Source organism: Macrotis lagotis, chromosome X (assembly GCF_037893015.1).
Source record: "Macrotis lagotis isolate mMagLag1 chromosome X, bilby.v1.9.chrom.fasta, whole genome shotgun sequence".
NCBI lineage: Eukaryota > Metazoa > Chordata > Mammalia > Peramelemorphia > Peramelidae > Macrotis > Macrotis lagotis.
The window spans coordinates 468,506,570-468,530,545 of NC_133666.1; the positions used below are offsets into that span (position 1 = coordinate 468,506,570).

The window sequence follows — 23,976 nt, forward strand, 5'->3', positions numbered from 1 at the left end:
TTTCTCCTCTCCCCCCACCTCCACCCCAAATATTTCCTAAAAAACATGTGAGTCAAAAAAGTCTTTGAACTGTTCTTTATGAAGGTTTTAGCCCTATGGGGACTGACTTCCACAGAAGTAGGTAAGGGAAATTGAAGATGATAAACTTGTAGATCAGAGTGTTTAAAGGGAAAATAAAAATGAATATCAAAGTTCTCAATTATGAGGGCTATGGTGAAGACAATTTTTGTGGGAAAGTGCTAAACTCCTTGAGAAATGAGAGACACTGACTTAAGGGGCAGATTCCTCATGGCAACAAAGATCAGGATGACTTTTCTGGATGGAGAGAGTAAGCTTCAAAGTGAAGGTTGAAATGTTATGGCTGCAGAGGGAGGGTCTGGAAGCTACAATGGAGGGGAAGGGTGAGAAAGGAGCAGGTTGATTCTTCCTCCTGGTCAAGTGTGTTCAACACCATGTAAGAAGGACCAACCGTCCCTAGTCAATTTGGCCATTACGGGGAAAAGGGTCTCCTTGATGAGGCTGTGTTTCATGGTGTTGTCAAAGAATTATGATCCACAAACTGTCTCCAAGTCAAGCAAAGGGCATTTATTGAGATTGGGTGTTGTCACACTCCCTAGTAGACCCTTTAGGAGGTGACCCTGCCTCAGTGAATCCCTTCTATGATTTATGGTCCAGGGTCCAGGTCTACATCCTATTGTTTCTGCTTTTTATCGATGGTCTCTGAGGTATATCCAAACAGAATGAATATAGTTAGGTGGTGTAGTTAATCCAAGGTGTACCTTTTTATATTTCAGTGAGGCCTAATGAAAGAGTCTAAAAATTGAGTCTGGGATATTGACTAGGATCCCATCAACCTGAAGTAATCCAAATTTCTGTGTTATCTGGAAGATGGAAAGAATGTGAAAGGAAGAAGTCTAGGATGTAGGGGAATTTGTTGACAGCAAAGGGATGGGTGGTGGTGGGGGAGTTTCAGAGTTCAGAAATGAGATAGCTTCCAAATTTTGTTGGAAAACATATTCAGAGTCATTAAAAGGACCACTGTGTATGAATGCAGCTAACAGGGATTTCCTGAATAGAGAGCTATAGTTTAAACCATTCCAAGTATAATTAAAAACTTATTTGCAAATGCATTTTTGTCTTTAGAAACAATCCCAAAGCTTTTTTTGGGGGGGGAGGGGATCTTGTTGGGAAGTTTACATGAGAAGTATGGGAAATATTTCTCTGAAATGTCTTATTCATATCTGACAGCTGCCAGTGGATATACACAGTCTTCTTTAGTAGAGACAGAGGTGACATCCTATCATTCTTCTGCAACATGTTTTAACATTTGAGTTAAGGGTTTCTAGATTTTAAACCTTGCTATAAGATAGGGTAATTCATGTAAGTTTTTGCTTCTTTTGTATTTTATACTTTTATACTTTATAAAGTATTTGCAAGTCCTTATGCTGATAACAGAGATGTATATATAAATATTTGTATATAATCATGTTCTATTAAATGTACATAGAAAGGTGTGTATATGTGTATTTATACACACACACACACACACACACACACACACACACACACACACATATCCTTAGAAAACAATCTTGTTAGTATGCCAGATCCTTGTGAAATGGGTTGTTTTCTTCATTGCTTTTGTATACTCATCACCTACACAGTACCTTGAATATATTATGTGCTTGTTGATGATCCTTGGGTTATGGCTGGAATAACCAGATCTTGACAAAATCTTAATCATGGACCATTCTCTTGATCATTATTAATCTATCCTTCCCTCCTGTGTTCTTTCCTGATGCCTACAAATATACTGAGATTTTCTCTGTCCTAAAATGACCCCTCCTTTGATCATGCTAGCCTTCAAACTATTGTCCTCCATATTTCCTTCCTTGCCCTCTGTAGGGGACTTAATGTGATATTATAGATGGTTCACTCTGGAGAAAATGAAGAGGACATTTATTGAATTTTATAATGCTAGAAGGAACTTCTAGTTCAATGTCTTCATTTACAGAGAAAAATGAGGTCCAGAGATGCTGTGATTTGCCCAAGATCATGCAAAAAAAAATGCCAAAGGGACTTTTAAAGCCTGATCTCTGACTTCAGAGGCAATGTTCTTTTAACTTGTCCCATGCTCTCTATCATATATGGCTTAAAAAGGAAAAGTCTTAAAGAGGAGAGTCTCCTCTTCCTTTTGGGGCCTGGATGATAGCAGCAAAAAAAGACTAGTGGTGAAAGCCAGGAATTTATTTCTGAGGTGTTTTTGCTATTTCAATGTAGGGAATAAGAAGAACTTTCCTTTGTTTTTCTATTCCATCAGTTTAGACAACTATTCCAGAAAAGATTGCTATAAGTTCTTCTGCTTAAAATAGAACCTGTTACATTGTGCTTTGGATGGATCAAACAGGACAATAAAGCAAACATATGCACTAATTTCCTCTGTAATTTTGAAGCTAAGATTTTTTTCTAAAATTTGGTTTCTTTTAAAAGCATGTTTAGATAATTTCTAGAACTCTCTCAGTATTAGCCTAAGTATTAAACTAATTTGAACTTTTATCATTTGTCTGTATACTAGTCTTTTGATCAGTTTTAAAAACATATGTATGTGCCTTGAATCACTTCCAGGAACTCTGATGCTTCAGGGATGGACTTATATGGGCCAGGGCCCCAAGTAGAAACATCTATACACAAAGTATAGAAACATCTACGCACAAAGATATACTTGATCTACTCACATGTGGCACTTATAGACCATCTGAACCAGAGTTGAAATTTTTTTGGTTCCTTTTGGACTTGACAAAATCCATAATGTATTTTCCCAAGCACTTTTGCCCCTTCGTTTTTCTCAAGGAAATGCAATCCGTCTGTTACTGACTCATTTACACTGAGCTCATCAGACCACTGCTGGGGGGAAAGCTATCTGATGTCCAGGGGGCCTGAGGAGATGTTCACAAAGCCTTCACAAGGTCTGAGAATCACAATGATTGGGATCACTAAGAGACAAACAACTCTCCCACCTCTCCAATATTTAGGAGTTTCTTTGACAATACAAAATCCAGTGATTTTAAATAAAAATTCCTTTTCTAATAGTTGTACTTGATTCTTTTTAAATGCTCTTAAGGAGTTAATAAGAAAAATGTGGGCCACTTTCCCACCTCCCACCTTTCTCTTTTGCCACTTCCCTTATTCTAAGAATTATATAGTGTTTTGAGACAGATGGCTGCAAGAGAACTGGGTTTAATGCTGATTAGAAATGTTTAGGCTAATCTTAGACTCTGCCAAATGGGATTTCTGCCTTTGGCTCTGTTGGCTTATTAATAGGGGACAACTAATGTGTATCTCAAAGAAAGAACAAATAGAACCTTGAGTGACTAATTGGAACTGTACTGGAACCTTAATGATCTATTAATTATTTCCCAAGTTCCTATAAATCTTCATTCTATTTTCATTAGTGAGGCAAATACAGCAATAATTTAATTCAATAAACATTTAATAAATACCTACTTTAAAAGCACTTTTTAAAAAATACTGGTAGTTGTTAGCCCTTCATTTTTAAAGAGAATCCTTGACATCACAGATTGATGTTTTGACTTGCATATGAATTGGATTTAAGTGAAACAGAGTTGCACAAAGTCATCAGACTCACACTCTCTTCCAGTATCATCAAAATTCAATGACAAGACAAAAGTCAATACTACTGCTGATGACCTAGGATGCAATGGATGACCTTGGTGTCATTGCCATCTGACTAACTGATGAAGTAATGGCAACCCTGCCCAGGGTGGTGGCAATATCCCAGTTGAGGTAGTTCAGGAATTAAGGATGGGTTGTACAAATTCATGGAGGTGGGGAGAGAATGGACTTGGATGTGGCTAATAGTTCACTTTTTCTGAAAGATAGAGTATGGGTTCAAAGTAATGTGAAATAAGGGCAGAAAGACTGGAGCAAGTTTATGATATGCTTTTTATGTTAGGCTAAGTGTTTTGCATTTTATCCTACCAGAAATAGAGAACCACTGAAAGTTTAGAAAGAGAAGAGTAGCATGGTCTGATCTAGATGTTAGCAGGGTCACTTTGGCAGCTTATAAGCATTGGATTGAAGAGGGAAAGATGGGAAGGAGGAAGAACAATTAGAAAGCTAGTGCATTAATCGGAGAGGTCCTAGTAGTTTCAACTAGGATGAATCATAGGATCATAGATCTAGGAAACTAAAAGATAGCTTTGTCCAACCTTTCCTGAAAGGAAATTGAGACCAAGATGCTTAACTGACTTGTGAAAGTCACAAAGATAGTAAATAGCAGAGTCAAGATTAGCACCCAGTTTTTCTGATGCTAAATCCAAATTTTGACAATATGAGTGGAGAAAAGGGAAAGATTTGAAAAATATTGTACAGGTAGAATTGGTCCAGCTTCATAACTTAGCAGATGAAGGAACAAGGGAAGATGCAGAGAGAGAGAGAGAGAGAGGGAAGAGTCAAAGATGGTGCCATTGTTTTCTTCCTTTTTTAATGATTTATTTTCACATTACAATAATCTTCTTGTGAAAGAAAACATAGACCTCCCCTCCTCCCCCAAAAGATAGAGAAAACTCTGGAGAAATAAAGTGAGAGGGAAAAAAAGCATACATTAGTCTGTGTTCAGATACCATTGGCTCTGTCTCTGGAATGGGTTGTATTCTTTATAATTAGTCCATCAGAGAAGTTGTTTTGAAATTTTTTCCCCACAATTGCTATTATTAACTATATTTCTCTCCATTCTTTTGCTCCCCACTTCCATTTATTCTACTTTCTCTTTTCTTTCACCCTGTCTCTCCTCAGAAGTATGATGTATCTTACTACTCTCTCCCACTATCTTCTTTCTCTGCTATCATCTACATTCCACCCTCCCCTTCCCCATCCCCTTTCTCCCATCTCTTTCTTCTCCCTTTTCCTCTAGGATTAGATTTCTACATCCTACTGAGTGTGTATATTATTTCCTCTCTGAGTCACTTCTGATGAAAATGAAGGCTCACTCATCCCCCCCACCAACCCCCTTCCACTCTATCGCAAGAGCTTTTTCTTGACTCTTACGTGCAATATCTTAGCCCATTCTTCCTCTGCTTTACTTTTCTCCCAGTACATCCCTTTTTCATCCACTGACTCCATCTTTATAATATATTATACCTTCAAAGTCAGCTCCTTCCTGTGACTTGTCTACATATATTCCTTCTAAGTGCCCTAATAAACAAGCGGGTTCATATGAATTATCAGTATCTTCTTCCCATGCAGGAATGCATGCAGTTCAACATTATTAAATCCCTCATAATTAGCTCTTCCTATCCATCCTCTTTATGATTCACCTGAGTCCTGAACTTGAAGATCAAACTTTCTGTACATCTCTGGTCATTTTAAAAAGAAAGTTTGAAAGTCCCCTACTTCATTGAATGTCCATCTTTTCCCCTGAAAGAGTATGTTCAGTTTTGCTGGGTAATTGATTCTCAGTTGTAATCCAAGCTCTTTTGCCTTCCAGAATATCATATTCCAAGCCCTACAATACAATAATGTAGATGCTGTCAAGTCTTGTGTAATACTTATTGGAGTGCTACAGTAAATTAATTGTTACACTCTGGTTGCTTGTAATATTTTCTTTTTGACTTGGGAATTCTGGTTGGCTATAATATTCCTGGGAGTATTTTTTGAGGGGGGATCTCTTTCAGGAGTGATTGGTAGATTCCCTCAATTCTTATTTTATCCTCTGCTTCTAGGATATCAGGGCAATTTTGCTGGATTGTTTCTTTTTTTTTTAAGTTTTTTGCAAGGCAAATGGGGTTAAGTGGCTTGCCCAAGGCCACACAGCTAGGTAATTATTAAGTGTCTGAGACTGGATTTGAACCCAGGTACTCCTGACTCCAAGGACAGTGCTTTATCCACTACACCACCTAGCCACCCCCGGATTATTTCTTGAAAAATGAAGTCTAGCCTCTTTTTTCTGGTCATGACCTTCAGGTAGCCTAATAATTTTTAAATTATCTCTCTTTCAGGATCTGTTTTTCCAATGAGATATTTCACAATTTTTTTTCTAATTCTTTTGATTTTGTTTTATTGTCACAAAGTCATTAGCTTCCCTTAGCTCCATTCTATATATATATATATATATATATATATACATATATATATATATGTATATATATATATATATATATATATATATATATATTTATAAATGAGTTGTATTCTTTAGAGAGCTTTCCTATTTCTTTTTCCAACTAGCTAATTCTGTTTTTAAGTCATTCTTCTCATTAACTTTTTGGACTGCTTTTTCCATTTGACCTAAACTGCTTTTTAAACTGTTATTTTTCTTCAATTATTTTGTTTCACCTTCACCAAGTACTGACTTGGTTTTCATGATTTTCCTGCATAGCTCTCATTTCTCTTCCCAATTTTCTCTCTACCTCCCTTACTTGATTTTCAAAGTCTTTTTGAACTCTTCCATAGCCTGACCCCAATTCCTATTTTTCTTGGAAGCTTTGGATACAGAAGCTTTCACTTTGTCATCTTCTGAGTGTATATTTTGATCCTCCATGGGACCAAAGTAATTTTTATGGATAGATTCTCTTTTTGCTGTTGTTTGTTCATTTTCCCCAGCCTATGACTTGATTTTAATGTACTTCCAAACCTTTTGGGAAACACCCTCCAGAGACCTTAATTCCTTTAAGGTCTTATGAGAAATTTTGATTGCTCTCCTGGTCTGTACTCTGGACTGTGGATGACCACAGTCACTTCCCTCTGCCCTGGAGCTGTGAGGAAGGTCTCTGCTCCTCAATGATAGTAAGAGGGAGCCAAACTGGCCCTGGATCTGAGTTTGGAAAAAGCAGCAGAGTCTTACCCCAGGGATCACAGAGAGGCCTCTACAATCTCTCCCAACCCCCCTACCATCTGTAGGCTGAGTGCTCTGGAAGCAGCTGCAGGTTCCCAGATTGAGGTTGCCCAGATTCTGGTGTGGCAGAGTTCTTCATTGATGCTCCTAGCCATCCCCAGTGATCCCTGGCTCAAGAAGTCTGGAAACTGCTCCTGCTACCATGGACCTAGGTGTCCCAGGGATCCAGGTACCCTGTGGGCTATTCCTGGAAGGTTGGAGCTGGTTTGCTTCTTTGTGGTACTGTGGCTCTTTCCAACTCTGGTCTCAGCAGAATAGACCTTTCCTGTGGATCTACCAAGTTGTCGGGCTGGAAAATTGTTTCACTCAGTCTTTCTGTGGGTTCTGCCCCTCTAGGATTGGTTAGAGTCATAATTTTATGGCATTTGGAGTTTTGGGGGGAAAATCTTCTAGGAATCCCTACCTCCATGCCTCCAACTTAGTTCTACTGTTTTCCGTCTTGTGGCTGGGAGACTGATAGTGCCATCAACAGAAGTGAGGAAATGGGAAGAGAAGCAGTTTTGATGGAGTAGGAGATGAGTTCAGATTTGGACATATTGAGCTTTACATACTGGTGGGAATGGGTGTTGGAGATTTACAAAAACAAACAATATTTTCAGGGGTTACATTAAAAATGGTCCCTTAGACTTTACACATCTACATTCAAGCCCTGCACTGTAAGAATTCTTACTTTCAGCATGCTGACCCTGAGACAAAATCTTAAATTATCATGGAAAGTTCAATTAGGTTTTACATACTGTAATACTATGAAATAAGCACTGGACTCAAAATTGTGGAACCTGATTTTGAGTCCTGGATTTATCACTTATTAGTTGAATGACCTTAAGCAGGTTCCTTAAATTGCCAACCTCAGTTTCCTCATTTGTTAAATGGGGATAATGATACTTGCATGATCTATGTTGGTGTAGTTAGATCAAAGAAAGCCATTTATAAACTTTTGCACATTATATAAATGTGTATTATTATTATTAAATTGTAGAAAACATTTCCAACAATAAGGTTTAAAAATATTGTTTAATTTTTATTGATATCACTTTTTATTTTTATGTCTCATCCATTTCCAAATACCTTACTTTTCTCCCCTTACTTAGGGAGCTATCCCTTGTAACAAGGAGTTAAAAAGAGGGAGGAAGAAAGAGCCTAAGCAAAACAAACCAACATTTTGACCATGTCAGACTGTGAATACAAAATTCCATATGTATAGTTTTCTACTGATTTAGAACCAGGTAGGTAGTGAAGCAGATAAGGGCTCTGGGCTTGGAGCCAGGAATATTTGAGTTCAATACTTACTAAGTATGTAATCCAGGCTGGTCACTTAATCTCCATCTGTTTAAGGGTTTTCAACTGTAAAATGGGAATAATAATAGTACTTATCTCCTAGAGTTTTTTTAAAAGGATAAAGTGAGATGATATTTATAAGAGTGCTTAGCATAATATTTGGAATAGTTTTTGTTGTTTTTGTTCAGTTGTTTCAATCATGTCTGACTTTTCATGACCACATTTGGCAAAACTCCTGGAGTGGTTTGCCATTTCCTTCTCCAACTCATTTTACAGATGAGGAAACTGAGTCAAATAGAGTTTAGTGACTTGCCTAAGGTCATATAGCTAGTAAGTATCTGAGGTCAGAACTGAGTTCAGGATGATGAGAAGATTATAATCATTTAGCATAAAAATTATGTTTTATTGTTCTTTCTATTTGCATCATTATAATCATTGTTCATATTGTTTTCTGCCTCTGCTTGCTTTGGGAATAAAATACACAGAAATGGAATCAGAATTGGGATGGGCTCCTTCTATTCCTCCATAAATCATCCATAAAACTTTTGAGAGCCTGGATATAGGGCCCCCAAATGGAAATCTCAAATCCTAACAACATGAAGCATCATATACACATTTAGTTTTAGGTCAAATCCACAATTTGGGCTTTGGTTAAACTCTAAATTGTAAAAATATATTTCATATCAGAGACCTCCTGGCACCTGGGACTTTTTAAAGAGTCTAAGATGAATTGAGACTCTCTAGTTGAGAACTGTAGATATGTGATCTAATCTGGTCTGCAGCTCTGGAATTTAGTTATTTAAAAAAAATCTTTTAATACTTTGTACTTCCTTGTTGCTTGTTTTTATTTTTTGAAGAGGACCAATGACAGCACAGGTAATGTTTTGACTTACACATGAATTGGGTTTAAGTGAGGCAGAGTTACACAAAGTTGTCCTCATTGACTCTTTCTGAGTTATTAAAGTCCAGTGGCAGGACAAAAGTCTAGATGACTGTTGATGGCCTGGGATGAAGTATTTGACCTTGGTATCTTCCAAGCCTAGACCAAACTCTGGGTTCACCACAATACCAGTTTCAGCCACTTTTCTGACCATTGGAACAAATTATTCTTATTCTCCCTTTCTTCTGGGGAAATCTTCAATGCTTGGGGTGGATGCTCTTCTAACTTATCAAATGGAATGAGGCCTGGTTTAGCCCATCCACCAAGACAATTTTATACCTAGGTGTGATCACTGAGGATGTTTGAAGTCACAGGTGAGATACAGTCTTTTGAAGCCATTGGTGAATCAGATGAACAAGCAGCTCTGAAAAGGGTTAGGAAGCCCTTACACTGGAGGTGCTAGTCCTCCCTGAACACCCCACCCCAAATACATGATCCCAGAATGGCAAATGTATACTTGGACAGCAGTTTGTGTTTTTTTAAGCTGGGGTGAATAAAAAAAAAACATTGCATGCTCAATAGTTATTAATAATGTGGCATGGTGGCTTAAAAAAATAAGCTAAAGTGATCATAAATTGTATTGGTAGAAAGTTGCCAGAGGTAATGTCAGAGGTTTTGAGTTCAGATCTTATCTATGCCAATTATTATCTATGTAGCCTTGGATAAGTCACTCAATTTCTTTGGGTTACAGTTTTTCCATCTGTAAAATGAGGTGGTTAAACAAGATGTCCTCTTGTATCGCTTTCCACTATCTATATATGAGAGACAGAGCATCCATCATGGTTGTTCTGTTTATTTTGCTTTAGCTGTTTTGTACTGGGCCATATACTTTGGTACAGGTAAATAAGAGATTAATCAAAGATGAATAATTGTGATAGATATAGTAGGAGAAGAGCAGAGGATAGTCTAGGGGTTAAACACTAAGAAACAGTTGCATTAAATAGGGATAGGACTTCTTGATCATTTGAAGAATAAGATAGTAGACTAGACATTTTTTCCAATCCCCATGACTTTGCAACCTCTCTAAAATAAAAATTATGCACCAAAGATATAACTTCACCTGTTTCCATGGTCCTAGAACATCCAGAACCTCAAACCAGCAGCTGATGTTCAATGACCCCAAGAACCCCTCCCATACCTCCTAGAATACAGGCCAGTGAGACTACATTAGCAGACCCAAGGACACCAGAGGCTTACATCACATTTCCAACATTTCCAGTACCTTGGTCCCTTCCCTTTTTCTAGTGCTATAGAGACCCCAGTTTCAGACTGAAAAAGTTTTCTCAGGCCTTGACATCTAGTTTGGTCACAGTCCTTCAGGAACAAAAGCCTTCTTGGGACTGCAACCTAAAAGTATCAGTAAAACTCTGAACTGCTATTGTCTGGGAAAATAGCATTGAACTTCTGGCGCTGGGCAAGAGAATTGAGGAATAGATGGAGTGTGGCAGCTCACAGGACATTGTGCTGTGCAACAATCTACAAAGTCTGAGGGAAAGAGCACAGCACCCATCTGGAGCTAGTTCTGACTGTCCAAAGGTTAATTGAGACAGACACCTAGGTTGGTGAACCATGAATTCCCATGTGGGAGGAAGTTGAGGAGCTTGCAGCTTACCAAGGAAATCACAACCATAGGGAGGGAGTCAGGGAAGGAGTGATAAGGAAAATAAGGGGGGAAAAGACTGAAAGTATTAAAGATTTTAGGAAGAAATGCACTCAAAGACTTTGAACCTAAGCAGCCAAATTGACAGGGGAAAAAGGTAACAAGAGAAGAAAATATGACCTCTAGATTTAATTAGCAAGTTTAGACATCTATAAATAATGACTACAAAATAAAGAAAAAGGATCCAAGATTTGATGAGTCAGAGGACCCTAAGGAGAAAACAGAACTATAATGCACTGTTCCTGAGTAGTTTTAAAGAGAAATGAGCAGAATTTATGCCTTGAACAGTAAAAAGTAACGAGCAGAACAGAAAAAAGCTTGAATTTTCAATAATGATTATGTTGTTTTGTCCTTCATTCTCAAAGAAGATTATGACATCAGGGAAGTGTTGCCATAACAAGCATAGGAACTGGATTTAAGTGAAGCTGTCCTGTACTGTCACCAGTCTCACTTTCTCCTCCAGATACATCTATGTCTGGTAGCCAGATATGAATCAAGATGACTGGTCAAACGTCTGAGGCCAGTTTCAGCTCCTATCCCATTGACACCAAGTCCAGTCTCTATCCACTGCATCAACTAGCAATCTTCATCAAAGAAGCAAAAGAAAAAAAAAAGTAGATTAGAAAAGCAAATCCATAGTAGAAGGACAACCTAGAAATAGAGAAGTAAAAAAAAATCACATTTAAATAAAAAAATGCTTACTATGTGAGTAAAACATAATGACATTTAAAGATAGGTTGCTTAAATTCAATCTAAGAACCCTACATTTCCCAGAAGAACATAATAGAATAAAATTTGTAACACAATTATCAAGAAAAAAATAGAGGAGATTCACTCAGAACTTCCAGACATAGAAAATGAAATTTCAATGGAAATAATTCATAGGTCACTTCCATTTAAACAAAACAAAAACAGACAAACAAAAAACCCAATAGGTATGATTAGCCATGAGAAAGAATATACTGAAGGGGACAGTTAGTTTCAAGTCTTTGAAGAACTGTCACATTGTAGTACTTGAACCCAAATGGCAGAATTAGAAATAGAAAGCTGTAGAGGTTAAGAATTGGAGCTGCCTTAAAATAGACTGGGCAGCAAGATGATACATTGGAGTCAGGAAGAACTGGTTCAAATCTGGCTTCAGACATATACTAGTTATGTGACCCCAAATAAGTCTCTTAACCCTATTTGCCTCAATTCCCTCATCTGTACAATGATCTGGAGGAAATAGCAAACCATTCCAGTATCTTTGCTGAGAAAACCCCAAAATAGTGTCACAGAGTTGGACACAATTGAAATAACTGAACAACAACAACAATGAAACAGATTGAGCTGCCTTGGGGTGTCATGTACATTGGATAGCTACTTGGGGGGATTTCATATAAGGCATTCATACTTGTGTATGAGTTAAACTCAATGGCCCGAGGAGTCCCCTCTATATTTCAGATTTTATGATTCTTTAATTTGTTGTTCTCTTTCATCTGCTCTCTAAAGTCTCTTTTTAGTGTTATTCTATTTTCCATTTTGGGTGAATGCTATTATGGGAAGATGTGAGTCAAGCTCTCTGAAGTCCCTAAAAGAAAATATTACATGCAAATTGCTTGCCAGGGTATTATTAGAGATCTAGGCCAACTCAAGACCAGGGTCATGTTCAATGTCTTTGAGATTGTTGTTAAAAATCTGAGTGTTATTGAGTGTTTTAGTCAGCAGTGCTGGCTTCTCAGTGGGATAGCATCAGTGCTAATGTGTTGACAGGTTTCTGAGTGAGGCTGCTTTTCCCCTTCATTTTGTTTTTTGATGTTTGATTGATACTAACAGTGGGATTAGAATTAACTTAAATATGTTCCTAGCCCCTCGCAATGCTACCTGAAATGACTTGGTCTCAAAATAATCAGAGATGAATAATTGGAGGTTGAGGGAGGAATAGGAGATGGACTAGAAACCATATCCTTTAAACAATTGTATTAAATAGGCAAGTTTAGCCAAGAGAAAAAGTAGAGCTAAGGAGACATGATAGTTACAAGTCATCTGAATCTGATTCTGAGCCAGATTCTGATTCTGAGCCAGAATCATTGAGTCTCTGAGGAGATTCCTCATTCTTTCTGTTGTGGGCCTGTCCAAAAGCATGGGGAGAACAACCCTTTGCAATATCTAAGCCTGTTCAGAAAACCAAAGACTGGAGTTGCACATACCCAAATAGACCCAAAGGAATAAGTCCATAGAAATATTTTCAAATATTGTTTGTTTGAGCTTTGGTTGGAGGCTAAGAGCATTTCCCCCCATTTCATTTTATCTCAGCCAAGAAACGTGGTCACAGTTACTTATCAACATAACCATTTATCATAAATAAAAAATAACCCAAAGAAAAATATCCGGCCAACGGCAAAGTGCCTTGGGAATATGCTAAACAGATTCTTCCACAACTTTGCTTTGAGAGCCATGGTGCTGAAGGAGTTTACATTTCTTTCTCTTGGGCTGTGAATGACTTTTTGCACCTTGCCCCACAGCTTCTATTATTAAGATTCTGATCTGTGGATTCACAACCTCTTCAGCCCATTCACCACCTTATCCTTCATTCCCTTGTCTGCCATTCCTATAAGTAAGATTAACCCTATACACCTGTAGGATCTCAGAGTTGGAAGATCCTAGTCTAGTCCATAACTTCCAAAACAGGAATCTCCTCTAATCAGAAGTGTGATGAGGTCAGTGTGGTGTCACAATTGTCAGATGTAGGTAAAAAGAGAACTGGTATAAATCAAGAGAAAACAACTCACTCTGAAGGGATTTTTAAACCATATGTTTAATTTTAAAAAGCTTTGAGAGAGAGACAGAAAGAGACAAGAGAAGAAAGGAGGGAACTAGAGAGGTAAACATAGAGATAGACAGAAACACATGGAAGGGGAAATAGAGAAAAAGAGGCTAGTGGGGAAGGAGAGAGAGAGAGAGAGAGAGAGAGAGAGAGAGAGAGAGAGAAAGAGAGAGAGAGAGAGAGAGAGAGAAAGGAGAGAGAGACAGAAAGAGAGAAGAGAGAGAGAGAGAGAGAGAGAGAGAGAGACTAGGATCCTACTAAACTGTTTTTCATTTTGAATTGGTGAAACTGACTTTTACACATAAGCTAGCACATCAGAAACAGGTTGTTATGTTTTCAGTGAGAGCATATATACTTCAGATAACAGTGTTTCTGCAAATCAGAGTTTGGTTTATTGTTTTATTGATTGTATAGAACTAAGAAAGCGATAAGAGTAAATACTAATAAAGTTTAAATTGAAAAGTGAGTACTTTTTTTTTTTCTTTTGGAGAATAGATTGTCAAACATTTACCAACAGTACTGCCTCTACAAGATGTATTTGAAGACTTCTACTGATGGAAATTCACTCTTTGAAGGCATCCCATTTTACTTTTGAACAGTTATAATTGTTCCACTAATGGGGAACTCATTATCTTTGGAGGCATCCACTTTCCTTCTGATAAATTCTAGTTGTTGGGAAGTTTTTCCTTATATGAAACTAAAATGGCTTTTCTGAAATGCTCTCTGAAAAAAAAATTGCCTCCTCTTTTTTGTCTTCTGTGATCAGTAACTTATACAATTCATTCTTTTGGTAGTTTGAGTTGATCTTTTTAGAAAAACTTTTAGAAAAAGATCTTTCAGTGGATCTTTTATAAGGTATTTAGTACTTAATAATAATTAATTGATACTCATGGAAATTGAAATTAATGCATTCTTATGAATGAATTCATAAGTTTCTTGCTGATCCAGAGAAATACAATATTGGAGGGTAACATTAGGACCTGCAAGAGTTAAAGCAATTACCTTTAGATCGAATAATCCTAAGGAACTGCAGATGATTATTTAACCAAAGTGGTTGCAGGGCCATCCTTTTGAACTCAAGAATTTTGAGGTAGCAATTCGATTTGCATAACATTACCGGAAGAGCCTTGTGTCAGAGTATAAAGATAAATAAGGCACTAATCACTTCCCTCAAAGGTCTTATCCAGAAAAAGAGATTTGCTAAAAATAAAGGCACAATTGACTATATTACAAAACAAAATATAAGGTCATGAAAGAAGCACAAAAGACTAGGAGAAGGGGCAGAACATTTGGTTAAAATGTATGTGGACAGAACTGGATGTTTCTATGACTTAAGATTTGAGTTAATTTTGGTATTCCAATCTCCTTTCTACAAAAGAAACTTCAAAAGTGCCCCATCTAGCAAATGTGGTCATGGTTCAAAACTGAAGCATAGCTCCCATTGTTTAGTGACCTTTCGAATTTAGTGGGGGAAGGGAGGTGTCTGATTAGTGAGGTACCAGTTATTCCCAGAAACAGGTTCCTCAAGGCTCTGTGTGGGCATACTAATCAGAGGCAAACTCCCCTGGTCCTCATTGGCCAGACCCATTTCAGTCATAAGGTCCAATGGTAAAATAATCAGGTAGGACTGACAGTTTTTATTGAAACACAGTACTATCAACTCAAAAAGGGAATTAGGAATTGAAATTCTCAGGTTTAATTCCTTAATTGATTAGGGGATAAGATCTTGACCTTAATTTACCTGCCTGGAATATGGGTTTATCAGTGTACATGGTTAAGAAACTATGCTTTGATTCTTTTTGAAGAAAATGGGACCATATCTTATATAAGCATCCTGAATGATTTTACATAAATGACTTTAGGTTGGTAGCAAGTAGGAGTGATTTTAAATGGGATAATGAAGGATAGGGAAAGTAAATCCAGGGGAACTTAGGTGAAGTATCTGGGAGAAGTGGAATGGAGAATCCAGAGGAGGATCCTAGGCTCATGTACTGGGAAAGTTAGGCTTGAGTTACGCAAAATGGATAAGGTGACCCTCGACTTGGGAGTCGTGAAGGGGAAAAACAGGTCTAAAGGGAAGAAAGCTGAACCAGGTAAAATGTATTAGAGCTGAAAAAGGAAGAAGAGGTTGGAGAAGGGAATGGGAGTAAGTGAAAAGAAACAGGAAATAGGGAACTGTGTCCTGGAATTGTGCAATTGAATTTTTTTAAACCAATTATTAAATATTAGTTAAATATCCACTATGTGCAGCCATTGTTCTAAGTTGTGAGAGGGTGGTTCAGAAAGCAACAAAAGACAAGCCTTGCTCTCAAGGAACTTACAATCTAACACAAACAAATATAGACAAAATGAATTATAGTCAGGATATATATAGGAAATGATTATAGCTGGAATTAAAAAAGGATGGGGAAGATTTCTAGTAAAATAAGAGATTATTTGAGACTTAAAGAAAACCAGGGAGGTCAGTAGTCAGTCAGAACAATTTACTACTTAAAATGGGGTTTGATTATGTTTCACTTCAAAATGTTAGTGGTCAGGGCAACTTGATTGGCAGCATGCTTGTGCCTACAATTCATAAAAAGATTATGTCTGTGTGACAAAAATAGGGAACATCCACTTCTGTCAGACCTGGCTATACATTTTTCATATTCATTTCCCCAGGTTTTCTGATTGGGTATTTTAAAGTAGAGAGCTCAGGGCAGTAAAATATGTGGATACCCACAATTTGGAGGGGCAGAGCCAATAGAAGGCAGACAGCTGATCCTAAGAGTTATTTTTATTTTAATTTTCAGCAAGCATGAAGGAAATAAATTGTTTTGTTATTTTCAGCTATACATGCTAATGTACACCACACGCAGTGGAGTTCTAGCATGTGCCTGGGTGAACATGTTTTCTGCCTCTATGGAGGAAAGAATAAAAGGAGGGAGGAAGGGAAGAGAGTTTAAAATAAAACTTCTAAGACCCCTTTAAATTGTAACATCTTGAGCAAAGAAAAGTCTGAATTATGTAAAAGCTGGCCAGGGGCCAACATCTGGCAACGGTAAGGTTGTTTTGTAAGCAGGCGGTTTCCACACGCAGCTCAAAGAACCCATGCTGGAAAGAATAATGAATCCTAGAAGATGTATGATGGGCCTGGCAGCCAGAAGGAGACCCCAGGCTTTGAGGGAACATTTTTGGTCATTTGATCTCCTAACACAGCCAGCTGAGATGAGTTACATTCCCCCTGCCTGGGACCTCAGGAATATTGCCTAAACCCCCGAACTCATTCCTGTTCAATTGGATACCACGCAGTAGCTTTGCTGTCAGACTCCAAAATCAAATTCTCTCCACCTCTTCCTGGAGCACTTGGAGGAAACAAGACTCTTTCCTGCGTCTGGAACTTGGGTTTCTCTGGAAAGCCTGACCTCCACCTCTCCATCTTCCTCCCTTTCTAGCCTGCATCACCCCCCACACCTCCCCCATGGTAATCTGTCATTTCTGAAAGTCTCATGGCAGACCCATCCCATGTGTTAACTATCTTCTCTTTACTGCCATTAAGCCTTGACATTGCCAGGGTACAAAGAATCCTTTAATGGGGGCCAGAATCTTGGAAAACAAGCCAGTTCATTATTGGTGGGATTTTGTGTATTGGGCTATATACTTTTATTAACAAACAAAAAGTACTGACATAGACCACCCTTTGCCTTTACCCTTGCCTATTTTATCAAGTCAAATATGAAGCATAATTACATGCAATTTATAGATACTCATTTCTTCCCGAATTGGAAGTAAAAAGAAAAGATATCTTAAGAATAAGTCGAATTCAACTGTTATTTTATTCTGGAAAACTGTAGTTTAAGTTGGAAGAAGTGAACAGAAGAAATGTGCAACTTTCTGAGCTCTTCCCCTTGAAATGCTGCTATTGATCTGTGTAAGAGGACATGGTCTTGGAGGCCTGCTTTCATAACCAGCACAATGCTGGTATGATTTAGGTTCCTTCATAAGAGACACAGTTGGTTCCTGTTAAATCAACAGCAGTTGAATTGCTTCTCAGATATTTCTCTCTAGTGGCATCTTTTATGACATCTCAGCATGTGTTCAGTTTTTCCATATGTCTGGCTGGCTACTTTCCTAGAAGGGAAGAGGAGGGAGGGGAGACATCAAGATCAAGGAGCTAATATGTCCATTCAAGGATTTCAAGGTGACTTTTTATTTGTAACTTCATATTTACCTGCTGGTTGTCCAAAATTACCATATTCATTCCACAAACATTTGTTGAGCCCTATTACATACAAGACACCATGGACAAGCCATCTTGATATAATGGAAAATCTTAGTGACTTGGAGTCTAGAGAATTGGCTTGAAATCTTGGCTCTCATACTTAATTGCTCTGGGACTTGGGGGAAGTCACTTAACCTCTGATTTCCTCATCTGAAAATTAGAGTGATAATACTTACATTACTTATCCCACAGGGTTGTTGCCAGAAAAGCACTTCATAAACCTTCAGTTGTTATATATCCATCTGTAGAATGGGGATAATATTTTCATTAACTTCTTCAGGGTTGTGTTATGGAAAAATTATATAAATATGAGCTACAATATATAGAACAAATTCCATCCCCTTTTAGATTTTAAACTACTTGACCATGGGGCTAGGTTGTATGAATATTTTATATTAAAATAATTCATATTTTGGTAAATTTTAAGTTTTAAAAAATACTTTTCATATATGCTGATTAAATCTCAGGTCCCTGGAAAATCAACATTGCTCTTCAAAGGTAAGTGAATTGAGACTCAGGTCATCAAGTGCTTTGTTTGTGATAGCATAGCCAGTAACTGTCAAATCTTGGATGGCCAATAGGACTTCTGACTTTAGAACTTTACATTATACTCCTATACCTCTGACCACAAAAAAGATGCTCAATGTATTTTTTTCTTTCACAGATATAATTTCCTTCAGAGATTAGTGCAGAGATAAAACTTAAGCTTTAAATCATCAAGGTAAATATATCTGCAGAAAATTTTAACTGGTCACCCTAGAGCTGTCCACTTGATCCTGGAATCTGTGAATTCTGCTTCTTCAACCAAGCTTATTTTTATAGAAAGACAGTCAATAGATTTCACATAGAGAGAAGATATGACTATAAGTCTATCAAAGATTTTTTTTTTTTAATAATCACTCATTTCAGCAACTTTTTGTGACCCTGGTCAGTTAAAATGTAATTAAATTGCCCAGAGTCTATCCAATTAAACTCTGAACTTGGGGAAGATTTTATTTTGGGAAGCTTAGTAGAAAGATGACATTTCTTTATTTTAATAATCTCTGATTTTATCTTTATGGGTATTCCCTTCACTGATGCTAACAAGAAGATAATACATTATCTAATTTAATCTTAGCAACAAATTGAGTTGATACTATTATGAATTGATACTAATTAATCCATATTACTATGAAATCGATACTATTATTATCCCCATTTTTAGAGATGAGGAAACAGGAACACAGAGGTTAAATGAGGTTGGATATTAAGTGCCTGAGGTAGAAATGAAATTCAGGTTTCTTCTTCTAGCTCCTTCAATCACTTAGGCATTATCACAGTTCTTCATGCTTGAGGAGACAGTCCCTGTAAATTGTGATGACCAAGAAAATTCCATCACCTGTTGGTCAGGTTTTCTGACAAAGGACTTCCTTTTAGTTATCTGGTTTTTCTCCTTGAATAATAGACATAGTTTGACACTAAAACTTTACTTGAAGCTTTTTCACCTTGAGATGAACTTGAGATCCATTGGCACAGCTTTCAGAAGTTTCAGCTCCCATCTATACCACAAGAGTATTTTTGAATTGGGATTCAATGGAATATAGAAAAGAATATCCAAAATTTGAACCCATGTCTTTGAACTCCACACTCAATGTTTTTCCCACTACTTAATTTTGCCTCTCCTAAGTACATACTTTCAGCTTTAGAGCTACCAAAAAAATGAAATAGCACCAAATCTACCTCTTCATTGATATAATTGAGGTCAAGAGAAGTTAAGGTATTGATTACTCAAGGTGCCACAAGCTAGTAAATGAAAGAGCTAAAAGGAACCCAGGTTCTATGATTCTTCATCAAGGGCTCTTTCAATTATACTTTGCTGCCTTTTACCTTTTGAATTTGATTAGTACAATTTTAGAACTCGAGGAGTTAGAAATGACCTACCTTCTTTATTTGATAAGTACACATTGAAAACAATATTTAAGATAGTGAGTATTTCAACTTAAGGAACAATGTAATAAATTAGGAATAACACTCAGAAGAGGAACAGAACCACAATACTCAAGAGTTGAATGACTCTCTAAGGTTCTTCAAGCTTAGCTTTAACTGAATCAAAAATTATTTGTATAACATCTCCCATAACCACCCATCCAATCTCAACTTAAAGGACTGACAAGGTAATCTTTTTCCAAGAGAAAGAAATAGGAAGAGAAAATGAAACCAATACTAAAAAGAGAACTGGAGAAGGTTCTACTGCTACAGAAGTTCTGAATTCTGCTTATGATTATCATGAAATGGCCGGTTCAAGTGGGGTGGACAGGGATCTAACTAGAATATTTTGCATCTGAGGCAAGTACCATAAATTATTCATGGATCAAACAGCACAGAGTGCATTCTTAATTAAGGAAAGGACAGGAGAAGTCACTCCGGTCTATATTCTGGAAGTTGCATGTTTTAAATACTCTTTGATATCTAGGTGCAATGCTGTGTTGTGTCTCTGCTGTGTCTCTGCAAGTGCTTTCTGCATCCTCTAAATTCAGAAGCATCAAAATTCTGTATCCATGGACAAAGTTCAAGTCATCTCATGCTAGTTATGGTTCTGTCTTAGATACACTGACCTAGAGAAGTGACAGTGAAGCCAGTCTCTGTAAAATATAATTTTCAAGGGAGCATGGAATCAAAGAATCACCCACTTAGAGAAGTCTTCTGATGTTAATTAGTCTGACCCATAGCTAAACAAAATCCCCTTGAAAAATCCCTGGGAACTGGTCATCCAACTTCTACATGAAGACATCCAGTGATGAGAAACTCAATACCTGAGAATATCCATTGCACTTTTGCAAGTTTTAATTGTTAGGAAAATTTTCTTTATGTTCCTAGTCAAAATCTGACCCTTGACAGCATTTGCCTATTGTTCCTATATCTGTCCTTTGGGGAAAAGAAGACAAACAAACCCTAATTCTTTAACATGACAACCTTCAGATACTTCACAGGAGTGAAGGATCACAGATTTTTAGTTTAATCTTACAGGTATTTTAGCATGTACTCTTATTTTACAGATGAAGAAACTGAGACTGAGAGAGGTTAATGAGTTGATCAGAGTTACACAACCAGAAAGGATAAGAAAGATCTTATATTTCCTTGTCTTCTCTTTTTCAAGTTAAACATCCCCATATCCTTTCACTTCTCACTGGAGGGTACGGTCTCAGATTTCATTATGCTCACTCTCCTCTTTTCAATGCCCTTGCTAAAATGCAGCACTTAGAATTGAACACATTATTTTACATGTGATCTAGAGGACTATCAGCTTACCTTGCTCTAGACATTGTATTGTTATTACTGTTTTAGATTATGTGTATGTCTGTGTGTGTGTGTGTGTGTGTGAATTTGTACTACTATAGACTTATCAACCACCAAGTTCACAAAAATATTTAAGTCTTTTTCACATGTACTATTGTCTAAACTACACCTCCTTTTCCTTGTGTTTCTCTTGTGCCCACAAACATATCACTATCTTCATTTCAATAAAATTTACCTTGTTAAGTATTCCCCTACTTTTTATTGAAGGAAGCATGAATGGCAAGTTACTAAGAAGGTTCCCATTCCAAAAACACTCCTGGATTTAGATGACTTTGGAAGAGAGAGTAAGAATGACAACTTTGTGCAGCTCTGCTTCACTTAAATCCAATTCACTTCTAAGTCAAGAGATCACCCTTGTGATGTCACTGGTCTTCTTTGAGAATGAAAGAGGAAAACAACAAGAACAACAATAACGAACACTATCAAGGAGAAGTAACCTCTCAGAGTTCCAAGACAAAACTTACTTGTTGAGAAGGAAGAAATTGTCACATGATCACTTCACTGATGAATCATTTGTATACTCAAATTAGCAAGAAATTAAAGTCTTTTACTAAGATAAGGTCAAGGGGTTCTGAGACTATGCATATATTTCACTGCTATCCATCATACTGCCCCTTCTTTCTCCTTCCTCTCTAACTAGTGAGTCTTCTCTTTACTCATCTTGGACTGGTTTCTTGTGCTAAGGTAGCCCTTTGGAACAGGAGCTTCTCAACTCCTTACTGTACTATAGTTTCAACATGAACTATCCAGAGTGAGTTATGATGGAATTCATAACTAATAATGAATGAATGAATGAATAGGGACCTGGATTTAGGCTCTTGGGAAAGTCACTTAACTCATCTGCACTAAAAAGATACTACTTTGTTTATAGATTAAATATATAGATATAAGACCACAAACTGTGAATGAGCAGATTAAAACTGTGGTTTAAACTGGTGGGATCAACCAATAATGCTTTTCTTTTTGAGCAAAAATTGAAAGAGTGAGTTAAAGACTAGTGTTTAGTAGAGCTATACTCACATCAAGTATTGATGAGAATAAATATTGATAAGAATGAATGAATGAATGAATATACAACTCTTGCACAATGTTTGTCTGAGGACCAAATAAGATAATGCATGTAAGAGCAATTTATAATCAGAGTTCTAATTAAATATAAGCTATTATTATGTTACCATTGTCACAGTGATACCATTGTTCCAGAGAAAGATATCCCTCCAGTGCATTGGATATTTGGACAAGAGCCCCCACAGGACAATAAAGTAGGAAGTAGCTGCAAATTAATCTATTCTTTCTCTCTTTTGTTAATGAAAATATTTAGAAATGTAAATTTTTGGAGCAGCTAGTTGGCACAGTGGATAGAACACTGGCCCTGGAGTCAAGAATATCTGAGTTCAAATCCAGTCTCAGATACTTAATACTTTCTAGCTATGTGACCTTGGGCAGGCTACTTAATTCCATTGCCTGACAAAAAAAAAAAATAGAAATATAAACCCCCCCCAAGGATTGCTTTGGACATATCCTAGAAATGTTATGAATTTTCAATGATGATATTTTCTTTAATGAAAGCTTCTACATTTCTATGATTTATTTTCTGATCCATTAATTCTTTGTGATCAAATTATCTGGTCATTTTTTAAATTTAAATCTTTTCTTCAGAGTTTCTTTATTGACCTTTTTAGAAAGTTTCATTGTGATCAGAAAATAAAATGTTTAATATTTCTGCTTTTCTTTTCTTGGAGTTAGCTTGGTGGTACTATGGACAGAACACTGGGTCTGAAATTAGGAAGACCTTAGTTCAAATCCATTTTACTAGCTGTATAAGCCTGGTCAAGTAAACTTTGCCTCAATTTCCTCAACTATAAAATGGGGATCATAATAATACCCCACAGGGTTAGTAGGAGATCATATGAGATAATATTTGTAGAACACAGTACAATGTTTAATGAATAATAGACACTTATTCAGTACTTGTTTCTTTCCCTTCTGCCTTTATTTATGAGATTTTGATGATCTAGCATAATCAATTTTCATAAAGGTGTCATACACATTTGAAATATGTATACTTACTATTCTCATTCTATAATCACCAAAGGTCTAGCAAATCTAGCTGGTTAACTGGTAATCATTATTTCACTTGTCTCATATGACACATGATGGGTTTAAGCCATATTAACAACAATAATATTGGTTAACATTTATTTAGTATTCCACGATTTACAAATTATTTATTTACCTGATCTTATTATTTAATCTTCATTAGCTCTGTTAATGATGGTAATGTAGTACAAGTATTACCAGCCCCATTTTTCAAATGAAGAAATTGAGTCTAAGAAGGTAAGTGATTTTTATAAGCTAACAAATGAAAGAACTGAGATTAAAACCTTAGTCCAAGTCCAAATCCCTTTGGACTAAACCATGTTGTCTCTCCTATAGTTATTAACAAAAACTTTCAGATAAACATGTAAAAACAATATTTAACATTTTGTTTTCAAAACTGAGTACCAAATATTCTCCCTTTCTCTTCTCATTGAGAAAACAAGCAATTTGATACAGGTTATTATTGTGTAGTCATGCAAAACTTTTCCATAATAGTCTTATTATGAAAGAAAATATAGATCCCCCAAATAAACCTCAAGAAAAATAAAGTTAAAAAATATACTTAAATCTGTATTCAAATACCATCAGCTCTTTACCTGGAGATGGATAGCATTCTTCATCATAAGTTCTTCAGAGTTGTCTTGGATCATTGTATTGCTGAGAAAAGTTAAGTCATTCATAG

The 23,976-nt window shown here is 36.8% G+C and overlaps 1 long non-coding RNA gene across 1 annotated transcript; it reads right to left on the reverse strand.

Moving 5' to 3' along the window:
- Positions 1–17,625: 17,625 nt before the first annotated feature.
- Positions 17,626–18,386, reverse strand: LOC141501242 (uncharacterized). Its single transcript, XR_012472178.1, has 3 exons — positions 18,299–18,386; positions 18,035–18,100; positions 17,626–17,707 (listed from the first exon to the last, which is right to left on the reverse strand). It is a non-coding gene; the product is annotated as an uncharacterized LOC141501242 (long non-coding RNA).
- Positions 18,387–23,976: the final 5,590 nt, after the last annotated feature.